Here is a 17,351-nt window from a genome sequence, read left to right as displayed (position 1 = left end):
AGGCCACAGCCTCTCTGAAGGCCTCCTGCCTTCAGGACCAAGTTCTGGAAGGTCACCTTGACACCAGGGTGTGAACTGGCACCACTCCCACTTCCTATCGCAGTCCTGCCTTGTTCCTTTCCATGTGCCTTCTTGAACTGCCTGTCAATCAAACATGCTTCTTGGTTCAGGGCCATGGCCTCATTAAGTGCCCTGGGTCTGGCTTCTAGAAGATCAGATGGTTGAGATCTCACAGGAGGTGGGTGCACTGACCGAGAAGGGAGCCCTGGATGGGGTGTGAAGGGGTAGGGACAGGAGTAGGCAGGGCTCAGCATTACAAGAACCGCCCCTGCCTGGCTTCCTGCTGTCTTTCAGCACCTCGCATGGGGCTGAGCACTCTGCTTGACCCCAGTAGCATCCAAGGGAAAGAACTTGGTAAGGAACAAGTAGTAGTAGGAGGAGCAAAGACAGTTTTGTAGAGGCAGGAGGGCAGAAGCAGGTGGAAGAGCTTGGTATGCTGCACTAGCAGAGGTAGAAGAGAATGGGCATATGAGGCATGGCAATGAGGCCCCCAGGTCTCTGTGCACAGATCCCAACAGGAGCATCCCACTATTCCAGTCTGCGGGGTAACCCCAGAGGGTGCAAGACATGCTCCCAGCCACACAGCTGGGAAGTGGCAGGGCTCCAGCTGTGTGTGGGTGATCTGTCCAAGCCTACTGCCCCACTGCTCAGGCTGGGGCACCCTTCCTGTGATAGGGTTTTGCTGTGGTCGATGGTTCGGACATCACACATTTCCTTTGCAAGTAATGGGACTCTCCACAGGACATATATCCATGAATCCTGGCAGCAACCTGACCAAGCCTGGTCATGTTCTCCCTGCCCCAGGTGCACAATGGGGCATCTAAGCTCTCCTTAAAGAGGAGTATAGCATGGCCATCCCTGCATAATGACCCTAGGGCCACCAAGCTCAGGGGTCCCTCAATCTATTACCTTAGCACTCTTATTAGTCCCTCCCTGGATACTGTGAGCCATCCCAATACTGGCTGACTCTTACAGAAAGTCAGAGCCTAGGAGTGGGGACCTCTATGTCAACACAGGGTGCCCAGACCACAAAGTATACACTGTGTGACTTCTCCTTGCTCATGTGGTTCTATAGATGAGCCATGGAGACATGGGCAGAAAGGCTCTGTGTTATTCCAAACACCACCAACCTAATTGAGTTCCCAGAGGTGGGGCAGACAGCAGTGGTGTGAGCCCAATGGATGATGGGCTCGGAAGCTCCCTAGCCATCTCCTGGCTGAATCTCAGCCAATGGTAAACACTCGGAGAGCTAAGGCCCTGCCTAACCTTTCTCTGCTCTTGCTGACCAAGAGGCGAAGGAGTGTTGAGTGCCAGGCTTTCTGAGTCCCCGAAGATAGGACAAAAGGAACCTAGTTCTATATCCTTGCCTAGGGGCAGACTTGGCAAGGTTCGGTCTACGGCTGGGGCCAGAACCTTGAAGCGGGTAAGGTTTTGGTCCCTGGGAAGTTGTCATTCCCCCTGAAGAGACTGGAGTTATCTGTCCCAAGGCTATTGTGCGCTCAGTCTCTGCCATCCTTGAGCCATCCTGTGTTCCCTTGTGCAACACTGCTTGATTAACTTCCTGCTGACTTTGTCCTATTGTATGATAGTTTTTTGCTGATACTGTCCCATTTTTTTTCCTTTCAGGAAGACGGTATATAAGGTGGTGTGTTTCTTAATAAACTTGCCTACGTGAGCCTTCAGCTTTTTCAGGAGCTCCTGATGCCACACCTGGCTATCTTCTTCTCTTCTTGTCCCCTGGTCATCATGCCCCCTAGGGCCCTGTCAATTGAACAATGACCAGTTCCTGGTCAGGGGAGTCCCTAGCACAGAGACCAAAGGACACACTGTCCATTCCTTTTTTCTGCTTGTTGAGTAGGCAGATGCGGAGGTAATCCAGGAGCTGGCCACGGTCCCTGCAGGTCAGGAGAGCCACTCTGGGTCACACTATTATAGTCACTGCAGCAGAGTCCCTGCTGCTCTGCTCCAGGAAAGGTTGGCCTGGAATGGTGCCAGCTAGCTACTTGCCCATTGTCCCTGAATCCTCACTAGGCCTCAGTTCTTTAGGACCATGACTTTCTGACTCCTGCCATTGAAACCAGAGAGCAAACAGTCATGATATTGGAACGTTCAGCTTCCAGCCCAGCAGGTTAGGCTCCCGTTGTGTGCCTTGTCTCTTTGCCTGGCGTCTGTGAGGTACCAGTTCTCAGACTCACCTTTCCTAGCAGGGTAGAGAGGGGGTGGGGGTAGCAGGAGGAGCTGGGGGAAGGAAGAGGAGGAGCAAAGGCAGGGAAGAGTCAAGGAGGAGAGAGAGAGATGGTGGGGGTGGGGTGGGAGACAGGAGAGAGCAGTTATCAGGGTTGGGGAGGTTGAACAGGTCAGCTCAGGGCAGGCTCAACATCACACTTTGAAAACTGCAGGCTGTGTGTCCGCCTGTTGCCATGGCGCTTCTTCCAGACTGACTTAAGAGGACCCTAGGCTAGGTGAGGAGGCATGCTTGGGATGAGGACAGCCCCCTCTTTACCCAAAGCACTTTCGCATCTGAGGTCCCATCAACCTTACAGAGAACCTGGGTCGGGGATATCTGTCCATATCACAGATGATGAAACTGTGGCCAGATTGATGCGTTAGGTCTCTGAGTGGATCCTTTTCACTGATGACCAGGGGGAGCAAGGAAAGTTTGTGGCTTCGCGTGTTTTCAGAGAGCAGTTTCCCTACGCCCTGGAGCCAAGTGGTTGGGATTGAGTGACCGTGCTTTCTCAATTCCATACTGCTGCAAATCCTACCCCGTACAAGGCTTAGGCAAATCAGGTGTCTAGCATTCCACATTAGGTCATGGACCTCGAAGCTTTGCCTATATTTGTAAAAGTTACTCATACGTGTGTAAATTAATAATGTAAACACTGAAGCATTTAATCAGAAGGCATCTCCCCAACCCCTGGCCTGCACTGTGTTTATTTCTGTCAGGAGTAGGTGAGCTCATAACCACGCATAGGTCATATTGTCCTGGTCCTTATGTTCCTCCCTCTCCATAGCTGCCAGCTCCCATGCTTTTGGCAAGCTGGCCAGGACCAGGACTGGCATGACTGAGAAGTCAGATGCTTACCTGTCGTATAGGTGGGACGGCCCAGGCCTTTTTTCCTACTGACTAACCACAGAGACGGTGGATAATGGCTGTCAGGGTATGGTGCCCGCAGCTTCACAGAGCAGGGTGCAGGGAGAGCCCACCTTATATTAGAGGTTCTGATATATAGTTCCTGCTCACATGCCATCTGAGGGCTGGCGCTGTGATGCTCTGTGTGAGATGGCCACTCACTTAGGTGGTGTGTACGCAGGATGCCTGAGGTCACTAGAGTTTCCCAGGAGCCATCCCTGTGGACTGCACTCACCCCCTTTCTGATGTTGTACTCTTTGGATGATATCTCGGCAGCAGCGCCAAGTGAGGAGTTGGTGCCTTTATCCTATAGAAACCCATGTAATATTATTGGTTTATGGAATTTGAGGAACGCAGATGTTTGGGTGACCCTGGGCCACTTCCATGTACCTATTGTTAGGCAATGTTTTGTGCCTGGGGTGCAGGGAGGACAGGTAGTGGGTCAAGATAGTCTCTGCATCTGACCGGCTGTGTTGAGGTATCTGAACTACACCCAGGCTAGGCAGAAGAGCAGAATGCAGGAGGACAGGCTGTGTACATGGACAGCCTCTGAGGGAAGGATCCACGTTTCCTGGGGCCAGCCCTCTAACTGAAAGTGGGCACGTTTGCATTTAAAGAGCCCAAGCTAATGGATGAAAGCTAGACACTCTGTAACAATTCACAAGAAAACCAACTGGAGAGCAGTCCTAAAGTACCTGAGAAACAGGGGGAAAGTCACGTGGGCAGAACAGCGCTGATAAACCCAATGGCTAGGCTTCATAAGGAGCCTTGAGTACCACAGATGGAGTCTGGGGGCTTCCTCTGCTGTGGCCTCCACTCTAGGGTCACAAGGCTGTGTTTTTAACAGAAATGGACATGGTTGTGTTACTCCACACTACATGGTCGGCAGTTGGATGCCAACTCCCAAAGTGCCAATCATCTCCTTGTACTTTGGGTAAGGTATGGAGGTGTTGGAGAGATCTGAGCTCCTAGAGAGTTCTGAGGCCTTTGTGGTTCAGATGGGAGGTTCTGGAGACCTTACTTTTGTCTTGGCAACCCAGCTTCCTATGGGGGCAAATCCAAATATGAACCCGAGCTGTTTCCCTGTTCTTCTTTGGAACAGGAAGGAGGGGCTGGACTGTTGGGCAGTTTCCTAACTTTAGAAACTGCAAGACGAGGCAACAGCCTGTCCCTGGCTGGCCAGCCCATGGATTCTCCTGCCTGTCTTCCTAGCGCCAGCCTGCCCAGCTCTTTAAGTGTGGGTTCTGGGGATTGAACACAGGTTCTCACACTTGAGTGACAAGCAGTTCACTGACCGAGCCATCCTCCCAGCCATCCTCCCAGCCTATCTTTCCACTTGGATAAAACCGGAACATTTTACTATGAAATGACAGTTTTTATTCCAGAAAGAAAAGAAAGGAGAGGGGAGTCCTCAGGAGCGCCACTGTCTCGGGGTCTCATGGGGATCTCAGGGGGAGAGCAGATTAGCTCTTCAAGGTCATGCTAATCTGGGTCCTGCCTGAGGCTGGGCTTCAGCTCCTTCGCTCGGTTGGATCTGCTGAGCCCCTCTGCCTTTGAGGTCTAGAAAATTCTACAAGGCATGTCGTGTGTCCTCTTTCATCTTCCTATGCTGCTGGCTGCATGGCACCCGAAACTAACTACCAACGTCAGGGGGACGGAAATCTTTGTGCTCATACACCTGCTCGTCCGGCCCTCCTCTCCTCTGCAGCTCTTTTATTCAAGTACCTTCCCTGGTACTTCCTAACCTGGGAAAATCGCTGTGAGTCTACCCTGGCCCTTCCTGCGGGGTTCTGCCTCATTAGCTCCGTAATCCAACATGAAGATGGAGAAGAGCCGAGCCACTCTGCAAATGATTTAACAGAATGCTTTAATGACGTATTGAAAATGAACACTGACCCCAGGTAAGAGGCGCTAAACGGGGCCTTTAAAGACCCACCGTCCATTTCAATCGGATGGGCTCTTCTCCCTAAATCACCGCGTTGTCAGTTTTACGATGGTGTTGTAGCTATCGAGGCTGCGGAGCTGTGAAATGTCATCTATATATATAAAATAAAATTAAGTTGCAGGGAGCTCACATTAGCATTTCAAGAGTCTTCCATTGCATTATGCTCTGGTCCTCTCTGTCAAGGGCCACCAGGATCCCATCCTCCCCAGAAAGAGGTTCTGCACAGGATGTATTAGTGTTCACTCCCCAACTGGCCTGGAGATGAGGGGCGTAGTTATGATAACGGCCCAGCACATACTGGATTAACTCGATAGGACACTGGAATCATCTGCATCCTCCAGGAACAAAGCTGGGGGCGCCTCTTTCCTGGTTGGCTCAGGCCAGTGGTTTTTCAGAGTTTTGACAAACGAAGGTCCTGGAGACAAGCGAGCTGTGAAATCTGCTGAGGTGAGAGGCTGAGAGGCCGTGTCGGGTGACAAGGGAACGGGAATCCTTGAGGTGTGGCCATTCCCGCTCCAGCTCCTCCATCTGCTAGACTATAAGCACCTCCCTGCTCACTGCCAAGGCTCAGAATCCGTTAACTGCTAGATCTTGGATTGATTGTATTATGGCCTGATTTTGAAATGTTTTCCATGGGGTCATATGTTCTCCAGCGCGTGGCACTGTTGGGAAATGGTAGAACATACAGGACGCAGGGCCCAGAGGAAGAGTCAGATCATCGGGGGTATGCTCTTGAAGGGGATCCCAGACCCCAGCATCTTCCTTCCTTTTGTCATTCTGCAACCTCTGAAGTAAATGGGTTTCTTCTGCTACTTGTTTCCATGGAGATGTACTGTGCTTCCACTGGCCTAAAGTGATGGATCCAAGAGACCATGGGTTGAAACCTCTGATACTATGAGCCAAAATAAGCATTTTGGGTGTGATGAACTGTGTGACCTAGAGAGGGTGAGTTTCATGTATGAAATGGGTCTTCATTACAGGAAGCTCTGGAAGCCACAAAGCCCGTCCTCAGGACTCAAACCCTTGGCTGTCTTCGGGGAGCTTTCTTGATCACTTAGAATCCAGTTAGAGCTGCTTTAGGAGCATGGCCATAAAGTTAGAGGCACAACCGACAGCCTGCTGACATTCGCTGGCCTTCAAGAGCCCTCTTGGTCTCCAGGGTAACTGTGGGAATGCAATTCCTTCCTCGGGCTCTGAGCTTGCCAGGTTGGGGGAGAAGAATCCAGTAGCCCTAGCAGGTACCGACCACATGTCCTGCCCTACTCCAACCCCAATCTCAGACAGGGCAGTATCGTTTCTGTAACTTAACAGAGAGCTGGCCTACTCTTTGGGAGCTGCAAGCTTATATATTTTCATTTGAGGAAGGTTTTGCAGCCTGCTTTAGGAAGTTCCAGACCTGGAAATGTACTTTGGGCAGGGTGGGGCAGGAGACAGGTCACGGGGGCATCCCAGGGGCAGACAATAGCAGACCTGTCCTGAATCTCCTGCCAGGCATGCCTGGGGAAATACATTCAGTATCAAGTCCAGCCAATGGGAGTATGCGCTGAATTGAATTTTCACCTTAATGAGATACAAAGTCCCTTCTTCTCTCTGTACTGAAGACCTTGAGAGTGTATCAGAGAGTGAAACACAACTTCCAGTGTTTTCATGTTTCCCTAATAACAGCCTGAATCATAACCTGAATTTTTATGTGACTAATTATGGCTATGAACGGGGCATGAAAGATATATATGATCAGAAACGACCTGTGTTTTCTCTGGGCAGGTGGGGGATGAGTTGTGTGAGGAAGTTAATTAGTTTTTCTAGGTCACACAAAAGGTACCTGCATGGTGCTAGCTGACGTGGCCAGTGCCAGAGGCTGGGGACACAGAAGGCACCTTCCTGAGACCTTCTCCACAGCTGCTTTTCCCATATGACACCCCACCTCCACTTTCTAAGACCATCCTGGCAGATTCAACAGTCCAAGGATGTGAAAACGCTTGGGCTATGTGGCATGAGAGACAGCTTAAACAATCAAAAAGGAGGAAGGGGACTTATCAGAAATTATAATTCCAATGATCACACAAAAGCCAGAATGATCTCTTTCCTCCTCCTCTTCCGCCTCCTCCTCCTCCGTGTCTGTTTGTCTGTCTCTCTCTCTATACCCCCCCCCGTACCCCCCCCCCCACAGTCCATGTGTGCCTATGGCCTGTATATGGGTACTTGTGCAGGTCAGAAGAAGTTATCAGATCCCCTGGAACTGGAGTTACAGGCGGTTGTGAACCACCTGACTTGGATGCTGTGAATCAACCAAATGTGGGTTCTCTGGAAGAGCTCCAATCACTCTTCACCAGTGAGCCATCCCTCTGGCTCCTAAAATTCCTTGTGTGTGTGTGTGTCTGTGTTCAAGTGTATAAGTGTGCATGCAGGTGGGCGTGTGTGTGTGTGTCCAGAGGTTGGTAGTGTTGTCTTCCTTGATATATTGCTACCTTACTTCCTGTGACAGGGTCTGTCTCTCACTGAACCCAGAACTTATCCACTTAGCTATGCTGGCCAACCAGTGAGCTCCGGGACATGCCCATCTCTGCCTTCCCTAGTGCCAGGGCTACGGATTTGTACCTCTGCGCCAGGCTTTTACATGGGTGCTGGGGATCCAAATGCAGTTTGTCATAATTTAACAGTAGGGAATTACTGAGTCACCTCCCTAGTCCCCAGAATCCTAACATTCTTTTTTTTCCTTTTCTGAGCCAGAATCTTATTATACAGCCCAAGTTGTCCTGGAACTTGTTATCTTTCTGCTGTAGCCACCATCAGGGCTGAAATTACAGGGATGTTGTATGTCATTTGGCCAGAAGGTGAATTTCTGCTCCTTTAAGTTTCATTTAATCTAAAAAACAAGGATCGACAATAAACAACCTGGCTGAATTGTGCAGATAGAACCCTAGGAACCAGTGGTTGACCAGAAGCCACAACTCATGTGACCCTCCCTGGCTGAAGGACTTCAGTTCTGTTGCCTCTGGAGGATCCTCTCCGAGTGGCAGTCAAGAGGGAGCAATGGAGCCACACACAGGGAGAGGGAAGCCATGAGTGCAGGGCTGCAATGAACACTTAGCTACACAACTGTTTGCCGAGGCCACAACTGATTAACGTACACAGACTCATTCATTTACTCAGTGTTACGTTTAATCATTTAATTTCGTAAGAGTTTTCGAATCTTTTAATCATCCTAATATTCCTCTTATTGCAACATATTACTAAGCTGTTAGTTCAATTCAATTAAAAAGTGTTATCCGGAAGTAATTTATTCTACAGGCGCCGTTAAGTGGGTACCCCAGATATGCCTGCGGTGTAGAGAAATAATAATGCTTGTGCTTTTATGAGTCTGTAAACCAGCATGCTGCGTTGGCACTGAAGGAGCCACTCCGAGTGGCAAGTGTCTGCCCGTGTCTGTGTGACAGCAGGTCTGTGATGGTGTCTCTGGGTTCTGTAGTGAGATCCAGAAGAGACTATGAAGACTCAGGCCATCTGTTGGCACTTGTGAATCTCAGGTGCTCAGGAAAAGCCACTTTGTCTTTCTGGTTCTGAGAATATTTGTCATGGTACAGCCCTGAAGTCCCTCCTTTGAGGGCTTCTTTCCAGGGCTCTCAATCCTCACCTCCTTCCACTGTGGGGGTTTGCATGGGAGGCCACCTAGAGCTGCTGCTCAGGAGAAGGCCTGCTGTGGGGCCCACATCGCTTTAGGAGATGGTCCAGCCCTCTGCCTGGTGATGATTCTATTGGGTTGACTCTTGATACAGGGTCCCTCATAGCCACACTGGCCTTAAATGGAGGAAAATGACCTTGACCTTCTGATCCTCTTGCCTGTACCTACTGAGTCCTGGGATTACAGGAACCCACCACCCTGCCTGATTTACATGATGCTAGGGATTAAAGCTAGCCTTTGTGTATGCTAAGCAAATAATCTACTAATTTAGTTACATCCTCAACTTTAATCTAGTTGACCTGTGAGACATCTCCTCTGTCTTCTCCTGACACAGCACCGGCCTTAGAAATATAGGCGCATGCGGTATATTTACTTTACCATTCCCAGAAGCTACGCGAAACAGAAAAACTAACCCAGCGATGCTCATTTCAATAATCTACTGTAACTCAATCTGTCAGCATGTCGTCACTTTGACATGTTATCAACATAAAATCTAATGAGATAAGTTTGACATATTTTGCATACAAGGCTTGAAGATGCGCATTTTACACTTATTACTTGCCTCGATTCAGCCTGGCTGTACTGTACACATAGCTCGTGAGGCCATGCGGGGTTTAGGAGGAAATGATCTCTAGACTCTAACTGCCTTCCTGGAGGTATCCTCTGGAGTCATGTACAGCCTGGGCCCAGGGTCCCCCCCTCCTGATAGAGGAGGGGTCATCTTGGATTCAGAGCTACCTGGTACATTTGTCCTGTCCTTGGCGGTGATCTCACGGAGGTACAATAAGTGATGCTGGCCAGGCATGGCCTCTGAGGCTCATCTTACCCCAAGGCTGCAGGAAGTCAGAAGGCCCAGGAATATGGCTGCCAGGAGAATTAGCTCCAACACTCCTGGTCACAACATATCCTTGCCCACAGGCCTTGGTGTAGTAAAGGAAACTCAGGTTTGCGGGTAAGGGGAAGGAAGAATTCAGTCCAGGGACTGCTAGCTGAGCACAGCCCATATCTTCTTTTCATCCCTGAGCCATGAAGGTCCCCTCTGAGACTCTGCCAGGAGACTAGCCATGAGGCTGCTCACTGAGCCCAGGGAGGGCTCTAGCCTACTGTGCTCTAAGAGGGAAGATGGACTCTCCCAGGAGTTGAATCTCCAGGAGATCTTGCATAGTGAGGGGCTATTAATGGTTTGTTCTTAGAAGCCCAAGTGCCCACTTTTCTTTGGTAAGCCCCGTACCACGCCCAGGGCCTGATGGCGCTGACTACAGACATCTGCTCTGGGCAGGTGGGGCTGCTACTCGGCTCTGTTGACAGTGGTCAAGGAGAGTTTGCATTTTCTAGAATGAACAGTTAATCCTTTGGGTCTGTTTCCTCTCTGGGCCAGCATAGGAGCCTTGAGAAGTCAGGGACAAATAGAGAGACCTTGCAAAATCTTAATGCCCTCCCTGGCTCTCAGAGTATGCCTTGGTTATTAATATCTCGCTCTCAGAGAAAGGGCTATCTGTGCTGTTTTAGAAGAGAACAGCAATAAAAAGGGGGAATTAAATTAGCAACTCCGTATGAGCTTCTAATCCATTACGGTGTCTTCAGCTCCATAACCTGCTAACTTAAACTCCGGCCATCGACTTAAGCAGTTTGAAGAAAATAGCAAGCAGTATTTCGGCTGGCCCCATTTTTGAACCAGTTCCGATAAAAGTGATTGAGTATCAAGGCAGGAGATTGGGGCAGAAGCGTGGGAGCTGGAGCTGAGCCGATGGTGCGGGGTTCATGGGCTCACGATGCCCATGTGACCCTGTATGCTAGTTCCTTCCCTCATTACAGAGTCCCTGCTCCATAGCACATATGCAACCTCAGGAATTACTCAATGCAATTACACACATGAGCTGGCCTCTCTAACCCCTGCTATACAATAGGGAGATAAAATTGTCTCTGAGGAAAACATCATAAACAAACTACACTTGGTATCAGGAGTACTAAGTACTCTTAGAAACAGGACCGAGTACCCACTGTGTGCTTGGCTATTCTACACGTAGGACCTCTGACATAGGTACATGGCTCAGCACAGTATGAAGACGGAAGACCCTTTGTTAAAAATCACTGAGAAGGGCTGGACCAACGGCCCCGCAGTTAAGTGCCCTGGATGCTTTTGCAGAGGACCTGGGTTCGATTCCCCTGCATCTTCATGGCAGCTCATCTATAACTACTATTCAAGATATCAATGCAATGTCCTCTTCTGGTCTCTGTGAGCCCTGTACACACATGGTGCATATATGCAAAATACGCATACTCATGAAGATAAATATTCAAAAAATTAGTAAGAATTCTGAAATGTTGACAGTAGAAGGGAGTCATCATGACTTTCTGACTTTCAAAGGGTCAAGTCCAGGAAGCTGTATGTGTACCAAATGTTGAATTCTTCTGAGTCTCTGAAAAAGCACTCATTTTTATGTATATGAAGTTCTTAAGTGTATGAATGCATGCCTATATATTCAGGAACCCATAGAGGCCAGCAGAGGGTGTTGGATCTCTTGGCACCGGAGTACAGGGTGGTTTTAAGCCACCACACGGATGCTGGGAACTGAATTTGGATCCTCTGCAAGAGCAACACATGCTCTCAACTGCTGAGCCTTTTCCCCATCCTGCCCCAACTTTTGAGATATGGTCTCATGTATTTCAACATGGTTTCAGGCTTACTATGTAGCCAAAGATGAAACTGAACTGACATCAGTAAAGATGACCTTGAACTCATGACCCTCCTGCCTCTTCTTGGGCCTGCAGGTGTGCACCAGTACGTCCAGTCTTATGTGGTGCTGGGGATCGAACCCAGGGCTTTGTGTGTGCCACTCTACCTACTGAGCCACATCTCGGGGTCTTGCTTACTCCCTTTCACAAATGAGCAACTGAGGCGCTAGGAGGTTGGGACGCTCTACAGGACTGGAGGTTTGGAACGGAGAAGTGGTGGGAGACTGGCATCAGCCCCCAGCTCACAGGAGCTGCAGAGAAGCTGGAGACCCCAGCAGGCTGCCCAGAGCCACGCTGTGCGCCCTGATTTAGTCTCAGGAAAACAGCATCATTTGTCCCATTAAATTAATGTTGTTAATTTGAAGTTTATTGGTTTTGCAGTTTGTTATTTATTTCATTTATAAATTTGTTTGAGCTTTATGGTTCTAAGAGAGCTCTATGCATAAGGGACATGTACCCAGCTTTACGCTTGTACATACTTAACTAACAGTATACCAAACATAATTTAAATCGATGGAGAGAAACTACATTTTCCCTTTAAGTAGGGTAATCTTGTCCCAGGATGGGACTTATGGGGGGGGCTCATAGTTCTCTATCAGTTCCTGGCTGCCTGGGGGTCTTGGAGATGGAGGGAAGGTAGTTGAGGGGAGGAAGGAAGGAAAAGGAGGAGAGGAAGTGAGGGGGAAGGGAGGAGGTGAAGGGGAGGGGAAAAGCAGAGGTGGAGGGGAGGAAGGGAAGGAAGGGGGTAGAAGGAAACAGAAGTGGGGACAGGTGAGGAAGTAGGAGTGGGGTGCAGACAAGAGACTCCTCTGTGGAAAGGGTGGGAACTGAACAGACCTAGAAGCATCTGGGGCCTTGACTCCCCTCCTGGTTGCTGCTCTGTGTCCCTTGGCCTTAGCTCAGAAGCCCTCAGCTTTGGAACCCACATCCCCAGACAGTGGCACTTGCCCAAAGACAAGGATGAGCCTGCAGGACCATCCAGGGGTGTAAGGTTGTGGTAGAGGGGGTTGTGACATCCATCTAGGTCGTGTCCCTTTGTGGTAGAGGAGGTTGTGACATCTGTCCAGGCTATGTCCCTGTGTGGTAGATGGGGTTGTGAAGTCTATCCAGGCTGTGTCCTTGGCTGACTTTGAGAAGATGCTCTCTGTACCCTCACCCCCTCCAGTTAATTCCCCCTTCTCTGGATAGGACAAGGGGTATCTTTAAGCCATCACCCCCTCTGGTAATCTGATGCCGAGTCGTGTTTCTGGCAGAAATGCTCATCAAAGGCTTGTGTGAGAACTTGTTCATTCTCTGCTGGAACTTAAAAAAAAATGATTTCCCCAAACTGGAAACAAGTCAGGTATATCAATTCTGGCATGTTCTTACAATGGACTGTTATTGCCCAGGAGAAAGATGGGCTCCTGCTAAAGATGGAGTTACAATAGCTGAACCTGCAGACGGTTTTGGGCAAGCGGCCAGACACGGAAGGGTCACACTTTGTGATTTCATTGACACAAAGTTCTAAGGCACACAGGTTACTCTGCAGTGCTGGGCAGGAAATCATTCCGCTGGGGAGGAGGGAAAGGTGCTGTGACCAGGAAGGGGCAGATGGGATGGGATGAGTGAGGTTACTTCTCTGAGTGTACCAGGGACTAAATCCAGGGCCTTGTACATGCTAGGCAAGCCATCGGGGGGCACTTATGTCTCCTTGCGGGGTGGAATGCATTTCTGCATATGCTATATTTCAATTAGAGTTTGTAGGGTGTAGGCCCATGAACAAGGCTGATTCTAGAAGGACCTTAGGGACTCTGGGTTCCCTCATCACTTTCAGACTGAAGTCTTGCTCTAAACTAACATGGAGGATTCGTAAGGGCAGCCACTACTAACAGGACACGAAGGAGCAGCCTTTCCAAGGTACGCAGGGGTCCTTGTGATCATGTCTATGCAATAGGGGATTTGTCACCACAACAGGTGCCTGTGGTCAGAGCTGTGCCCTGGACCATGTGCTCTTACCACACATTGACATCACAGAGGAGAAGGTGGATCGTGGGGCTCTTAAGTTTTAAAGGGAACGTAAGGGACCTGGTTTTTCTGGCCTCAGCTCCCTTCTGACTGCTGTTCTTTGCTTCTTTAGTTCAACTGGGAAGCTCTCGGCTTTGTGGCCCACTTTCCCAGGCAGTGGTATTGGACAAGGATGAGCTGTAGGAATGTCCAGGCATGTAAGGCTGTGGTGGAGGGGACATGGCTCTCCCAGAGGCATGCTAGTATATTGGCTGGGACTGCCAGGTCTCAGACTGATGCAAATATGGTTCTGGGCATGCTAGGCAGGGACTCTCACCGAGCCGCATATCTGGCTCTTTTTAAGTTTTATTTTAAGACAGAGTCCTTCTAAGTCACCTGGTCTGGCCTTGAACTTACTATGTGGTTCAGGTTCGGAAGGCAGTTTTCCTATCTCAGCCTCCCTTGTAGCTGGGATGACTGATCTGTGTTTGCATCCAGTGAGTTGGGAGGTTTTAATGACGATGTCCTTCCCAGAACAGCCTATGGGAGCCACAGTGTGATTTCCTGCTTGCCCTAGAATGCTATCCCAGCTGAGGCCACATCTGGAATCCCTAGGGGGCATCCCAGGAAGGCCATGGTGGAACACTGGGTACCAGGTACTGGACTCTGAGGGGCATCCCAGGAGGGGGTAGTTCTCTTTTGGTGAACTCTGGCAGGTCTATAGGTCACTCCTATTTGAGAAACCCCAGATCTTTCTCAGTAGCTGGGCTTCAGACTTGTGGCACGAGGGTGGGAAGGGTCCTTACGGACCTCAGCTGACCTTGCTCTTTATACAAATGTGTAGACAGGAAGTCAGAGGGCGAGGGAGCTTGAGGTGTACAGGCTCCCAGCAACCTTGCTACCTCAAAACTTAAGCCCTAGGCTCAGCTCAGGATGGGTGCCAAATGGCATCCCCCAGGGATGCATGGGAACATGTTTCTTGGAGAGCCCAGCCCCTCACCAGCACTGCCAACAGCTGGTTCAATGGAGCCTGTATACGCAGTTCAAGAAGTTAGTTATTTCCTGTTTTTTCTTTAGTTGTCTTTTTTTTTTTTTTGACAGTGTCTCATGTAGCCCAGGAGTCTTACTTTGCTTTCTGTTGATGTGGAACAACCCTGGCCAAAAGCAGCTTGCGGGAGGAAAAAGAGTTCATTTCATCTCACACTTTATTGTCTGTCACTGAGGGAAGCTAGGGCAGGAACTCAAGTGGAAGCTGAGGAGGAGTGCTGCTTTAACTCTGGCTTGCTTAGCTTGTTGTTTTATATAATCCTGAACCATCTGTCCAGGGGTGGCTCACCCACAGTGGGTGGGGCCCCCCATGTTGTCATTAATCAAGAAAACGCCTCACGGACTTGCCTACATGCTGATCTGATGGGGGTGTTTTCTCAAACGAAGTTCCCTCTTCCCATATGACCCTTCTGTTGAGTTCACCACCACCACAACAACCCCTAACATGGTCTGGATTGCTGTATAGCCGAAGATGACGTTGAAGCCCCAATCCTCCTTCCTGCCTGTGTCATGCCTGGTTAGCAACGTGTTTTCTATAGACAAGTTCTCCACAGCTATAGTGTGTTCTCTAGATGGGGTGCCATAGGTTGTACCCAGAACTTGAGCCCCAAAACCTGGTGTTGAGGGATGGGCTGAACCCAGGCTGGCATCCTGCAATCCTAGGAAGGTCAGGGTGCCTCAGTGGACATGAGGGGAACCTGAGCATGGTGACACTGTGAGCCGTCGTGTGAGGAGTAGTTGCAGAAGGGTGTGGGAGATCCGGGACAGGACATCTTGCCAGAGTCAGCCTTCTTAGGGCCTATGGGGAACTGAATACATCGTCCCCATTCATGTTTTGGGGGGGTATGGTAATGCCATCTTACTTGAACAAACGGTCTTTGCAGATCTTGTCACTTAAGGGTTTGAAGACTGTTTATCTAGGACTTAGGGTCAGCCCTAGGGTCCAGTGCCTCACAGGAAGGGAAGAGCATGCAGGAGCAAAGTCTTGTGAAGATGGAGGCAGAGCCTGGCATTGTGTTACCACATGCCAGGAGCACCAGGAGCTGCCAGAAGCTGGCTGAGCACAGGGAGAGTCTCCAGGAGCTGCTGGCCTGGCGGCACCTTGATTTCTAACTTCTGTTCTCTGGAACTAGCAGAGAATAAATTTTCGGTGTCTCAAGCCACCTTGTGGTGATTTGTTATGACACGGCTAGGGAATGCATGCTGGGTCATTTGTGGAGTTTGGGGAAGCAAGTCGACCCACAGCCCCCTCTAGACCTGCAGGGTGCTACCTGCTCAGAGCCTTGCTAATCACTGCAGGGCCAGGGCTCTAGCCAGGCCGCATAAGCCAGTTTGGGTGGCAAGTGGCAGGTAAGCCTGAGGAGGAAGAGCAGGATGGCAGCCTGGCCATGGCTAGGCACGTGTGTGCATTCCAGGGGCACTGGGCCTGCTACCGGAGAGAGCCCAAGTTTGAGTAGTCACAGTTGAGCCCACTCCTAGCTCCAGTGGGATCTGGGACACTTGGGGGTGGGGCTGGGGCTGGGTCAGGTAGGTGTGAATAAAGCATGGAAGCCGCCCCTGAGTTGCCTGGAAGCTTCCTGCTGATGTAGCATCAAACGCCTGCCCCCCAAAGGGGGGCCAAATGAGTGCCCATGACTGAGAAGGATACCAAGGGCAAAGATCTCAGCAGCCTGGTCTCCCTTTTGGTGTTTTCCCCAAGCTAGAACCAAGCCTGGTAGCCTATCATCCCGCCCACAGCAAACAAGGGCTGCCCACCTACAGTTCCCAGCCATGCTGGCCTGCCCTCAGTCCTCAAACGTGGTAGCGTTTCTCAGCTTCAGGTCCCCTGGATACATGATTAGCTCCTTCACAATCCCAGTTCTCTTCTTTAGTTTGCTCCTTAGAGAGGGGCCTCCCTGGTCACCAGCCCACCTAGAACTTTTCTGTCTCTTTCCCGGGAAGAAGCAAGTCTGCAGGGCAGAGGTCACAGCTGCTATTGCTGAGTTCTAGCATCCACTCAGTGCCTGACACACAGAACAAGGGGTGTGAACCCTGAGCTGTGAGCCTGCATCACAATAGTTCCCTTGCTCTTTCCTTTGTCTGAGATCCTGGGCCTGGTGTGACAGATATTAACAGCTCTGAGGGGCACCTCAAGGTCTTGCATGGGTCCAGGGCCTCCTGAGATCGCTGGCCAGGCCCAGAATGCTCTAGATCTAGGAAAACATCTCTTAAGTAGGTTAAAGTGGGAGGTAAAAGCAGTCCATCAAAAGGAGATTCACTGAGCATTCTGCCTTGCTTTCCATCTGCTAAGCCAGTGGTTCTCAGCCTTCCTAATGCTGTGACCCTTTGATACAATTCTTCATGTTGTGAACATTATTTTCATTGCTACTTCATAACTGTAATGTTGCTACTGTTATGAATTGTAATATAAATATCTGACATGCAGGATATCTGATATGTGACCTCTGTAAAAGGGTCATTCGACCCCAACAGGGTTGTGACCCACAGGTTGAGAACCACTGCACTAAGCCTTCACACGCATTACCTAATAGAACTTTCTGAGCAACAGAGACTCCCATTGCATAGGTAGGAAGCCAAGGCACAGAAAGGTGCGGCCCTCCAGTTCGTCAGGACTCTAGAGCCAAGCCCCCTCCCAAGGCTCCTCTTGTCACAGTGTAGAGGTGTTCCTGATAGTCCCAAAAGCCAAAGGGAGAGAGTGAAAGGAGTTGTACACAGTAGGACTGGAGTCTGGAGGGAAGCAACCAGGGAGAGGCTTTCTTGTGAGC

The 17,351-nt window shown here is 50.1% G+C and overlaps 1 protein-coding gene across 1 annotated transcript in view; it reads right to left on the bottom strand.

Annotated features, from left to right (window-relative positions):
* The window catches only part of Fstl4 (follistatin like 4), a 430,956-nt gene that overhangs the window by 71,212 nt on the left and 342,393 nt on the right, over positions 1–17,351 (bottom strand). The window lies entirely within an intron of this gene.

This window comes from Alexandromys fortis, unplaced genomic scaffold, assembly GCF_014885135.2.
Source record: "Alexandromys fortis isolate MF-2015 unplaced genomic scaffold, M_Fortis_MF-2015_v1.1 scaffold_103, whole genome shotgun sequence".
Classification (NCBI taxonomy): domain Eukaryota; kingdom Metazoa; phylum Chordata; class Mammalia; order Rodentia; family Cricetidae; genus Alexandromys; species Alexandromys fortis.
The sequence above is the reverse complement of the archived record's forward strand: the minus strand, read 5'-3'. Positions and strand labels throughout refer to the sequence as shown.